The sequence below is a fragment of the Lepidochelys kempii genome, chromosome 2 (genome assembly GCF_965140265.1).
Source record: "Lepidochelys kempii isolate rLepKem1 chromosome 2, rLepKem1.hap2, whole genome shotgun sequence".
Classification (NCBI taxonomy): domain Eukaryota; kingdom Metazoa; phylum Chordata; order Testudines; family Cheloniidae; genus Lepidochelys; species Lepidochelys kempii.
The window spans coordinates 240584731-240597272 of NC_133257.1; positions in this window are offsets into that span (position 1 = coordinate 240584731).

Consider the following 12542-nt stretch of genomic DNA (forward strand, 5'->3'; position numbering starts at 1 on the left):
GGTGTGGGAGGGCGCTCGGGGTGGGGGTGCGGGCTCTGGGAGGGAGTTAGGGTGTGGGAGGGCGCTCGGGGTGGGGGTGCGGGGTCTGGGAGGGTGTTAGGGTGTGGGAGGGCGCTCGGGGTGGGGAGGCGGGCTCTGGGAGGGCGCTCGGGGTGGGGGTGCGGGCTCTGGGAGGGAGTTAGGGTGGGGGAGGGTGCTCGGGGTGGGGGTGCGGGGTCTGGGAGGGAGTTAGGGTGGGGGAGGGTGCTCGGGGTGGGGGTGCGGGGTCTGGGAGGGTGCTCGGGGTGGGAGTGCGGGGTCTGGGAGGGAGTTAGGGTGTGGGAGGGCGCTCGGGGTGGAGGTGCGGGGTCTGGGAGGGAGTTAGGGTGGGGGAGGGTGCTCGGGGTGGGGGTGCGGGGTCTGGGAGGGTGCTCGGGGTGGGAGTGCGGGGTCTGGGAGGGAGTTAGGGTGGGGGAGGGTGCTCGGGGTGGGGAGGCGGGCTCTGGGAGGGCGCTCAGGGTGGGGGTGCGGGGTCTGGGAGGGTGCTCGGGGTGGGAGTGCGGGGTCTGGGAGGGAGTTAGAGTGGGGGAGGGCGCTCGGGGTGGGGAGGCGGGCTCTGGGAGGGCGCTCGGGGTGGGGGTGCGGGCTCTGGGAGGGGAGTTAGGGTGTGGGAGGGCGCTCGGGGTGGGGGTGCGGGGTCTGGGAGGGAGTTAGGGTGGGGGAGGGTGCTCGGGGTGGGGAGGCGGGCTCTGGGAGGGCGCTCGGGGTGGGGGTGCGGGCTCTGGGAGGGGAGTTAGGGTGTGGGAGGGCGCTCGGGGTGGGGGTGCGGGGTCTGGGAGGGCGCTCGGGGTGGGAGTGCGGGGTCTGGGAGGGAGTTAGGGTGGGGGAGGGCGCTCGGGGTGGGGAGGCGGGCTCTGGGAGGGCGCTCAGGGTGGGGGTGCGGGGTCTGGGAGGGCGCTCAGGGTGGGGGTGCGGGGTCTGGGAGGGTGCTCGGGGTGGGAGTGCGGGGTCTGGGAGGGAGTTAGGGTGGGGGAGGGTGCTCGGGGTGGGGAGGCGGGCTCTGGGAGGGCGCTCGGGGTGGGGGTGCAGGGTCTGGGAGGGAGTTAGGGTGTGGGAGGGCGCTCGGGGTGGGGGTGCGGGGTCTGGGAGGGGAGTTAGGGTGTGGGAGGGCGCTCGGGGTGGGGGTGCGGGGTCTGGGAGGGCGCTCGGGGTGGGGAGGCGGGCTCTGGGAGGGCGCTCAGGGTGGGGGTGCGGGGTCTGGGAGGGTGCTCGGGGTGGGAGTGCGGGGTCTGGGAGGGTGCTCGGGGTGGGGAGGCGGGCTCTGGGAGGGCGCTCGGGGTGGGGGTGCGGGGTCTGGGAGGGAGTTAGGGTGTGGGAGGGCGCTCGGGGTGGGGAGGCGGGCTCTGGGAGGGCGCTCAGGGTGGGGGTGCGGGGTCTGGGAGGGTGCTCAGGGTGGGGGTGCGGGGTCTGGGAGGGCGCTCAGGGTGGGGGTGCGGGGTCTGGGAGGGTGCTCAGGGTGGGGGTGCGGGGTCTGGGAGGGCGCTCAGGGTGGGGGTGCGGGGTCTGGGAGGGCGCTCAGGGTGGGGGTGCGGGGTCTGGGAGGGAGTTAGGGTGTGGGAGGGCGCTCGGGGTGGGGAGGCGGGCTCTGGGAGGGCGCTCAGGGTGGGGGTGCGGGGTCTGGGAGGGTGCTCAGGGTGGGAGTGCGGGGTCTGGGAGGGCGCTCAGGGTGGGGGTGCGGGGTCTGGGAGGGCGCTCAGGGTGGGGGTGCGGGGTCTGGGAGGGTGCTCAGGGTGGGGGTGCGGGGTCTGGGAGGGCGCTCAGGGTGGGGGTGCGGGGTCTGGGAGGGAGTTAGGGTGGGGGAGGGTGCTCGGGGTGGGGAGGCGGGCTCTGGGAGGGCGCTCAGGGTGGGGGTGCGGGGTCTGGGAGTCTGCTCGGGGTGGGAGTGCGGGGTCTGGGAGGGTGCTCGGGGTGGGGGAGGGTGCTCGGGGTGGGGAGGCGGGCTCTGGGAGGGCGCTCGGGGTGGGGGTGCGGGGTCTGGGAGGGAGTTAGGGTGTGGGAGGGCGCTCGGGGTGGGGAGGCGGGCTCTGGGAGGGCGCTCAGGGTGGGGGTGCGGGGTCTGGGAGGGCGCTCAGGGTGGGGGTGCGGGCTCTGGGAGGGCGCTCAGGGTGGGGGTGCGGGCTCTGGGAGGGTGCTCAGGGTGGGAGTGCGGGGTCTGGGAGGGCGCTCAGGGTGGGAGTGCGGGGTCTGGGAGGGCGCTCAGGGTGGGGGTGCGGGGTCTGGGACGGCGCTCAGGGTGGGGGTGCGGGGTCTGGGAGGGAGTTAGGGTGGGGGAGGGTGCTCGGGGTGGGGAGGCGGGCTCTGGGAGGGCGCTCGGGGTGGGGGTGCGGGGTCTGGGAGGGAGTTAGGGTGTGGGAGGGCGCTCGGGGTGGGAGTGCGGGGTCTGGGAGGGCGCTCAGGGTGGGGGTGCGGGGTCTGGGACGGCGCTCAGGGTGGGGGTGCGGGGTCTGGGAGGGAGTTAGGGTGGGGGAGGGTGCTCGGGGTGGGGAGGCGGGCTCTGGGAGGGCGCTCGGGGTGGGGGTGCGGGGTCTGGGAGGGAGTTAGGGTGGGGGAGGGTGCTCGGGGTGGGGAGGCGGGCTCTGGGAGGGCGCTCGGGGTGGGAGTGCGGGGTCTGGGAGGGAGTTAGGGTGGGGGAGGGTGCTCGGGGTGGGGAGGCGGGCTCTGGGAGGGCGCTCGGGGTGGGGGTGCGGGGTCTGGGAGGGCGCTCAGGGTGGGGGTGCGGGGTCTGGGAGGGAGTTAGGGTGGGGGAGGGTGCTCGGGGTGGGGAGGCGGGCTCTGGGAGGGCGCTCGGGGTGGGGGTGCGGGGTCTGGGAGGGCGCTCAGGGTGGGGGTGCGGGGTCTGGGAGGGAGTTAGGGTGGGGGAGGGTGCTCGGGGTGGGGAGGCGGGCTCTGGGAGGGCGCTCGGGGTGGGGGTGTGGGGTCTGGGAGGGAGTTAGGGTGTGGGAGGGCGCTCGGGGTGGGGAGGCGGGCTCTGGGAGGGCGCTCAGGGTGGGGGTGCGGGGTCTGGGAGGGAGTTAGGGTGGGGGAGGGTGCTCGGGGTGGGGAGGCGGGCTCTGGGAGGGCGCTCGGGGTGGGAGTGCGGGGTCTGGGAGGGAGTTAGGGTGTGGGAGGGCGCTCGGGGTGGGGAGGCGGGAGGTGGCTGAGGGCTGGGGCAGGCAGGAGGGGCAGAGCACTTACCTGGGGCAGCTCCTGTTTGGTGGGGGGTGCAGGTGGCTCTGCGCAGGGCAGCACCACCCCCATGGCCACGATGCTGGGAGCTGCTCCCCCTCCTCCCCCCGCCGGCAGGCAGGCAGGGAGGCAGGGCCACCCGGACCGCAGCGGGCCCCGGGGCCCCGGCCTGCCGCTCTGAAGCCCCGTTCGGAAGGCGGCCCTGCGAGCACCGGCCGGAGGACTCAGGAGGAGCAGGGGCAGCCCGCGGCCGGAGAGACGCGGCGCTTTCCCCTTCAAAGCGCCGCGTCTCTCCGGCCAGCTTCGAAGGGGAAAGCGCCGCTTCTTTCCGGCCGCGGGCTGCGCGGCTGCCCCTGCTCCTCCACGGGCCGGGGGACTCAGCGCCGGCCCCCTGTCCCCCGCTCCGCCTGCCGCGCCCCCAATGATCGTCTTGCGCACCCCGCTGTGGAGGCCGCTGCTCTGATTCACCCTAGCTTTGCATACGCCCAATTGAACACGTTTACAACACTGGGGGGAGGGGATCCATGCACAGTTTGGTCTCAGAACAGATGCCGTGGGACTAACTTCCCGTTCAATTTGCAGGAAATAGATGTGAGAGGTGACATCTCCGCTCTGTTACACCCACAGTAGCGCAGGTCGAGGATTGCTCTGGTCTTGGTTTATGCCACTTTCCTTTTCTTCCTGGAGGCAGTCCTCAAGACGCCGCTTTCTGAACAGCTCAGAAGCAGAAGGCAGTTAGTATGCTTAGCTGTGGAGCGATTTCTCTGAACTATATAAATATTGGGGGTTGGACTAGATGACCTTCAGGGGTCCCTTCCAACCCTGATATTCTATGTGTAGTGTATATCAATATTCTGGTCCAGCTGTGGATCATCAGTGTTGGTTGTTCCTTTTCAAAGACATTGGTGCGGCCTCTTGAAGCTACCATGTAGGTTTAGTGACAGGTTTCAGAGGAGCAGCCGCGTTAGTCTGTATTCGCAAAAAGAAAAGGAGGACTTGTGGCACCTTGGAGACTAACACATTTATTTGAGCATATGTAGGTTTAAGGGACTTTTAAGGTAAAGTAACTGTTACGCCCCAACCCCAGTCTAATTTCTTGCACCATCTTTACAACAACCATAACCAGCAACACCTGAAGTCAACAAAACACTGAGCGAGTGACTTGTCGGCTGCTTCCCCATGCTTATTGTTAGAAAGCACATGAAGAGGGGTTGGGCAGGTTGTGCAGAAGGGACAGAGTAATGGGACAGGTTTCAGAGTAGCAGCCGTGTTCGTCTGTATTCGCAAAAAGAAAAGGAGGACTTGTGGCACCTTAGAGACTAACACATTTATTTGAGCATGAGCTTTCCTGAGCTACATCCGATGAAGTGAGCTGTAGCTCACGAAAGCTTATGCTCAAATAAATGTGTTAGTCTCTAAGGTGTCACAAGTCCTCCTTTTCTTTTTAGTAATGGGACAGTATATTGTAGGGATGGTTATTAGCATGTGTGAAGGTTCTTTTAATGGTTTCTTTGTAACACTGTCACCTTAGGAATAAATGTACCTGTTTAGAAAGGGCTGTGTGGTAACTTTAAAACATGAGCAGTTGCAGCTGTTCACAGCCTCTGAAGAGAAAGCAAAGCAGAGACTATGGCTTTTCGGGTGGTCTGACTTGCTGGGGAATTTACAGGGGAGGCAGGGAACTGTGCAGCCTCAGTCACAAGCAACATTCCCTCTAATTTTTTTCATTCATGTGCGGAATACATTTTGTTATGTGCACGGAGGTATGTGCAGATGTGCGCCACCGGTAGAAACAAAAAAAACCTACATATAATATATGTTTTTTAAAAGTTACCATAGGGATAATTATTCCAGTCAGGACAAGTTAGGCATTTTAGAACTCACTAGTCAAAGAATTAAATTTACTACATTTACGTGTAAGAGAAATAAAAATTATGAAATGTATAGACCTGTCAAAACACTAAAACAACACATTTTGAAAGAATAAAATGAGAGAGAATATATGTGCAGAAAGAACCAAGAAGTAACAACAATAATACAAGTATGTGTGAGGAGGTGTGTGCAAGAGAATGTGTGTGTATGAGACACAGAGACAGTGTGTGTTATAGCTGCTGGGGAAGTTTCTGAGGCCTGGTCTACACTATGAGTTTAGGTCGGATTTAGCAGCGTTAAATTGAATTAACCCTGCACCCATCCACACAACAAAGCCATTTTTTCCGACATAAAGGGCTCTTAAAACTGATTTCTGTACTCCTCCCCGACCAGGGGATTAGAGCTGAAATCGACATTGCCGTTTCAAATTAGGGTTAGTGTGGACGCAATTTGAAGGTATTGGCCTCCGGGAGCTATCCCACAGTCCACCATTGTGACCGCTCTGGACAGCACTCTGAACTCGGATGCACTGGCCAGGTGTACAGGAAAAGCCCCGGGAACTTTTGAATCTCATTTCCTGTTTGGCCAGGCGAGTTCATCAGCACAGGTGACCATGCAGTCCCAGAATCGAAAAAAAGCTCCAGCATGGACCAAACGGGAGGTACTGGATCTGATTGCTGTATGGGGAGAGGAATCTGTGCTATCAGAACTCCGTTCCTAAAGACAAAATGCCAAAACATTTCAAAAAATCTCCGAGGCCATGAGGGACAGAGGCTACAGCAGGGACGCAACATAGTGCCACGTGAAACTTAAGGAGCTCAGACAAGCGTACCAGAAAATCAAAGAATCAAACTGACGCTGCGGGACAGACATGCCACTTCTATGCTGAGCTGCATGCAATTCTAGGGGGGCCTGCCACCACTACCCCACCCCTGTCCGTATACTCCGATGATGGAGTACTCTCCGCCATGTCTGAGGATTTTGCAGACAAGGAGGATGAGCTTGAGGAGAGCACACAGCACACCATTCTCCCCGACAGCCAGGATCTTTTTATCACCCTGTCTGAAATACTCTCCCAACCCAACCAAGCTGGAGACGGGACCTCTGGTGAGTATACCTTTTTAAATATAATAAATGTTCTAAAAGCAAGCATTTTTTAATGATTAAATAGCCCTGAGGACTTGGGATGCATTCGTGGCCAGTACAGCTACTGGAAAAGTCTGTTAACGTGTCTGGGGATGGAGCGGAAATCCTCCAGGGACATCTCCATGAAGCTCTCCTGGAGGTACTCTAAAAGCCTTTGCAGAAGGTTTCTGGGGAGAGCAGCCTTATTCCGTCCTCCATGGTAGGACACTTTACCACGCCACACTAGTAGCAAGTAATCTGGTATCATTGCATGACAAAGCCTGGCAGCGTATGGTCCCGGTGTTTGCTGGCATTCAAGCAACAATCCATTCTTTATCTCTCTGTGTTATCCTCAGGAGAGTGATACCGTTCATGGTAACCTGGTTGAAATAGGGGAATTTAATTAAGGGGACATTCAGAGGTAGCCATTCCTACTGGGCTATTTGCCTGTGGCTGAAAAGAAATCCTCCCCGCAGATAGCCACGTGGTGGGAGGGGGGGGGCGGAGGAGGGCATTGGCGCTGAGCTGTTCACGTTTGGCTAGCAGGGATCTTCCCTGATACCAGCCACGCGGTGGGGTGAGGGGTAAAGAAATCATCCCAGAGAATTGGATGGGGGGAGAGGGGGTTAGTTTGGTTTCTGCTGCTGCACGTTAACAGGAAAACCGCAGCACTAAATGGCCAACTCAACGTGCTTTACTTGGTATGGGAAAGGAGGGCGCTGCTGTTCTGAAGGTTGCAGAAGCCGAAAGACTATGGCTTACCATGGCCGCCTGCAAGCCGAATTCTGTTGCCCAGCACTGCGTGTGTGATCTCTAACACCAAAGCCGCAGGCACTCAATATAAGATGCAAAATGCGACCTCATACCAAAATCACATGTGCTATGTAATGTGAATAGTGTTGTTCACCGTGAAAGAGTACAGCCACTGCTCTGTAAATGTATCTTTTTAAATTCTTCACTCCCTTTTTTTCCTCCAGCAGCTGCAAATGTTTCAAGCCTCCCTCCTCCGTCCCAAAGGCTATCTCAGATAAGGCGGCAAAAAAAACGCACGCACAATGAAATGTTCTATGAGCTCATTCAGTTGTCTGGCACTGACAGAGCTCAGCAGAATGTGTGGAGGGACACAATATCAGAGTACAGGAAAGTGGCCGATGAACGTGAGGAGAGGTGGCGGCAGGAAGATCAGAGGAGGCATGAGGCAACGCTGGGGCTACTGCGGGATCAAACGGACATGCTCTGGCGTCTGGTGGAGGTTCATGAACGGCAGCAGGATCACAGACTGCTGCTGCAGCCCCTGTTTAACTGCCCTCCCTCCTCCCCAAGTTCCATCGCCTCCTCACCCAGATGCCCAAGAACGCAGGGGGAGGCTCTGGGCACCCAACCACTCCACCCCAGTGGACAGCCCAAGCAACAGAAGGCTGTCATTCAACAAGTTTTGAAGTGGACTTTTCCTTCCCTCCTACTCTCCTCCCACACCCCACCTGGGCTACCTTGTGAGTTATCTCCCTATTTTTATAATAAATTAATAAAGAATACATGTTTTTTAAACGATAGTGACTTTATTTCCTTTGCAAGCAAGCTGTGATTGAAGGGGGGAGGGCGGGTGGCTTACAGGGAATTTAGAGGAAACCAAGGGGGAGGGTTTTCATCAAGGAGAAACAAACAGAAGTGTCACACAGTACCCTGGCCAGTCATGAAACTGGTTTTCAAAGCTTCTCTGATGCGCAGCACTTCCTGCTGTGCTCTTCTAACTGCCCTGGTGTCTGGCTGCACGTATTCAGTGGCCAGGCAATTTGCCTTAACCGCCCACCCTGCCATAAACATCTCCCCCTTACTCTCACAGAGATTTTGGAGCATGCACCAAGCAGCAATAACAATGGGAATATTGGTTTCGCTGAGTCTGAGCAAGTCAGTAAACTGCGCCAGCGACCCTTTAAATGTCCAAATGCACACTCTACCACCATTCTGCACTTGCTAAGCCTACAGTTGAACAGCTCCTTACTACTGTCCAGGGTGCCTGTGTATGGCTTCATGAGCCAGGGCATTAAGGGGTAGGCTGAGTCCCCAAGGATAAGTACAGGCATTTCAACTACCCCAACAGTTATTTTCCAGTCTGGGAAGTAAATCCTTTCCTGCAGCAGTTTAAACAGACTAGAGTTCCTGAAGACGCAAGCGTCATGAACCTTTCCCGGCCACCCCACGTTGATGTTGGTGAAACGTCCCTTGTGATCCACCAGTGCTTGCAGCACCACTGAAAAGTACCCAGTGTGGTTTATGTACTGGTTGCCCTGGCGGTCCGGTCCCAAGAGAGGGATATGCGTTCCGTCTATAGCCCCACCACAGTTAGGGAATCCCATTGCAGCAAAGCCATCCACTATGACCTGCACATTTCCCAGAGTCACTACCTTTGATAGCAGCTGCTTAATGATTGCATTGGCTACTTGCATCACAGCAACCCCCACAGTAGATTTGCCCACTCCAAATTGATTACTGACAGGTAGCTGTCTGGCATTGCAAGCTTCCACAGGGCTATTGCCACTCTCTTGTGAACTGTGAGAGCTGCTCTTTTCTTGGTATTCTTCTGCTTCAGGGCAGGGGAAAGCAAGTCACAAAGTTCCATGAAAGTGCCCTTATGCATGTGAAAGTTTCGGAGACACTGGGAATCATCCCAAACCTGCAACACTATGTGGTCCCACCACTCTGTGCTAGTTTCCCAGGCCCAGAATCGGCGTTCCACAGCTTGACCCTGCCCAGTAACACCATGATCTCCAAATTGTTGGGGACTGTGGTTTTAGAAAAATCTATGTTCATGTCCTCATCACCGCGCTGCCGTCACCTCCTCGCCTGGTTTTTCAGGTGCTGGTTCTGCATAAACTGCACAATAATGCGCAAGGTGTTTACAATGGTCATAACTGCTGCGGTGAGCTGAATGGGCTCCATGCTTGCCGTGCTATGGCGTCTGCTTGGGCAATCCAGGGAAAAGGGCGCAAAATGATTTTCTGCTGTTGCTTTCAAAGAGGGAGGGAGGGTTGACTGACGACATTTACCCATAACCACCCGCAACAAATTTTTGGCCCCATCAGGCATTGGGAGCTCAGCCCAGAATTCCAATGGACAGTGGGGACTGTGGAAACTGTGGGATAGCTACCCACAGTGCACCGCTCGGAATGTCAATGCTTGCCACGGTACTGTAGACGCACACTGCCGAATTAATGTGCTTAGTGTGGATGCACGCATTCGACTTTATACAGTCTGTTCCCAAAAATTGACTTATGTAAAATCAAAGTACTTTCGTAGTGTAGACATGGCCATTTTTAGAGACACTGTGTGCTGTCTCTTTAAGGCACTCACAGAAGGCTCCCCTGCTCTGTCCTGAGCCCTGCTGTCTCTTCTCATGGGGAGGCAGGGGAGAGAGAGAGAGTGTGTGAGAGTGAGACTGTGTGAGCTGGCTGCTGGGAAAGTCTCAGAAACCATGCACTATCTCTTTAAGAAAGGCACTCAGTCACTCATGGTTCAGACCTGAGATTGCAACAGCTCCACCTCCGAGTCCTCCTGAGCCAGGCTGTCCCCTCTCCCCTACTCTGTGGAGATGGGGTACAGGTGCGGGGAGAGGAAGGGGTCACCCTGACATCAGCACCTTCCTCTTTCCCGCCCTACTCTGCACAGCCAGCAGGAGGGTCCCAGGAGCAGGTGCAGCATGGAGCAATGTGGCTGCAAAGCAGCGGGGGAAGGAGCACCTCAACACATGCTGCCAGCTGTACACACTCGGCTAGTCAACTGGGCAGCACTTGAATCTCTCCTGGGTGGCCGCCCAACAGCGCAGCACAGCTTACAGGGAACACAGGTCACAAGGGAGCATGACATGTGTCTCCACCCAAGAGATGTAAGGGCTGTGGTGCTGGAAGCCTAAAGAGTGAGTGAGTACCCTTGCTGGATCATGAAGGGGAATATAGGTGCTCTTGCCCTGAATTGTGATAATGATGACAAAGGGGTTTAATTGTACTTGGTTTTAGAGATCGATTAAGTGATCTTCGATCAGTTGGTTGTGCCCAGGAGAACTAATGAAACTGCTTTCATGCTTATTTCTCTATCTACTATCCTTTACTTATCCTGCTGTATAATACATGGCTCCATACAAAAAAAGTCAATTAGGAAGGCTTTTGAGAAAATTGTCTTGCTTTCAGAAAGGTCTAGTAAAATTAGATTTGAAGTCTAAAGGCCTAGAGAAGGCTGAGAAGACTGGTAGCAGTATTTAAAATAAAGTACCTCCCTTACCTCTTATTTTCCTGTTTTTATGCAACATTTTAATTAAGTAAAGCTAGAAAGCATTTTGTTAATCTGGAATAATGTGGACAGAGAAAAATATAACAAACTGAGGTAACTGGATCCAGAGGCTGAATTCTGCTTTGACCTCTTAACCCTATAGTATTGAAAATTTTTGTGCAAAGTGGCCATCTTTCAGATGTATCATGATGCTGAAAGGGCAGATTTTTGTGTGTCTCTTATTTTGCTTCTTTCCTGCATTGCTGCTGAAGCAAGCCCAGATCAAGGCATACGTACTATAAGTCTGCACATAAAACCCCAGTTTCTGGAGTCATGTGAGTACAGATTCAGTCAGCTTTCATTTAAAAGTTTCTCACCTCATGATTGTGTAGAAAATGTGAATGGAGTATGACTGGTGTACTGACATCTGCCAGAAGTGGGCAGAAAGCTGGAAGCAATAATTTAGATTTGAATTGCCCCATTCACTTCATTTGGGGTGTTAACTCCAAGACCATCTGCTCTGGTGGAGCCTTCTGCCACCTTTACAATGGACTGCGCAGCAGGAAAAGAGTTTAATAGGCCCAGTCCATTTAGGCTTATCTACACTAGAAAATTAGGTTGATTTAACTACATTGGTTCAGTGTGTGAAAAATCCACAGCCCTCAGCAGCATTGTTATGGTGACCTAAGTCCCTGCGTAGACAGCACTAGGTCCACAGAATTCTTCCATCAACTTAGCTACCCCCTCTCAGGGGAGTTCATTATCTACACAGCTGGTGCTCAAAGTTTTTCAGTTGCCACCGCCCCCCCCTTACCAGTAACTGAATCTGTCTGCGCCCCCCTCTCCAATTACTACACAGCCAAGGCTTCCTCAGCTGGGGAGCTTGGGCTGAAGGCACAGCCAAGGATAGAACTGAGGGGAGGAGTGGAGCTGAGGCTGGAGGTTGAACAGGGTTGGAGACAGAGCTGGTCTGAGGGCAGAGTGTGGCTGGAAGCATGGTGCTCCATCCCTGCCCCGCATCATGGCTGGCCTTCTCTCTGCACCTCCCCTCCCAGGGGGTGTGCCCCACGGTTTGATAAACACTGATCTACACCAACGAGAACCCCACCCACAGGCATAGGTAGTGTCTACACCAAAGCACTACTGTGGTGTAGCTGTGCTGCTGTAGCATTTTAAGGGTAGACATACCCTCGGTAAAAGTACTAGGGATTCACATGCTGCAGCCCTCTGGCTCTTGAAGTAGGGGGACCTTGTTGCTGCATTCCCTGTTGCCATCCCTGTCTAGAATGGGAAGGCATCCTCTGTTGGTGCATGAGAGCATAGCCACAGTATGGGGAGGACATCATGCTGCCATTGTGCCTATGACCTCAGACTGCTTTACTCCTGCCCTGTTACCCATTTTTTGCATTCCTCAAATTGCTGGGGTGAGGGAGAGAAGCAGTGTCAGCATACTTTCTCTTCCCCACTGTCACTCTAACCTGCCCTCTAGAATAGTTTATGAAACATAATCTAACCAAGGGGACGTAGTGGAAGGTTGGTAATGACTCTCTCCCATAACCAGGAAATGGTGTACTGAAGTATTTTAAAGGCAAAATAGCAGTTAATATCCATGGATGTGCTTTTATCCCATTTTTAAGAAAAAGGAACTGGCTGCTGTAGTCAGACTTTAGCCAGTTCAGTGTGACCACTATTACTGACAAGCCAAGTGAAAGGGCTGCACTGAGCAATTAGGGAAGTCTCTATACCTAGAAGTTTCTCACACCTACCACATAGGCCTGTGTATTTAGAGTGCCTGTGTGTTTTCTACATCAAGCAAATCCCCTACAAATCATTCTGAGGAGGGGTGGGGTTTTTTTGGGGGGGGGGGGGTGAGGGGAGGGAGGAAGAGAGGAGGAGAGAAGAGAGATTTTGGCTTTATCCTGATTTCATACTTAATTAGAAGCAACTGTAGGAGTCAGTGAAGATACTGGTGAAAAGGAAATCAAATCCAAGCTCTTTTCTCCATATCAGTTTATTTAGGAAAACAGCATATACTATCAATGCCTCTGTCTTTGTGGTGGGTCGACAAATCCACTGCT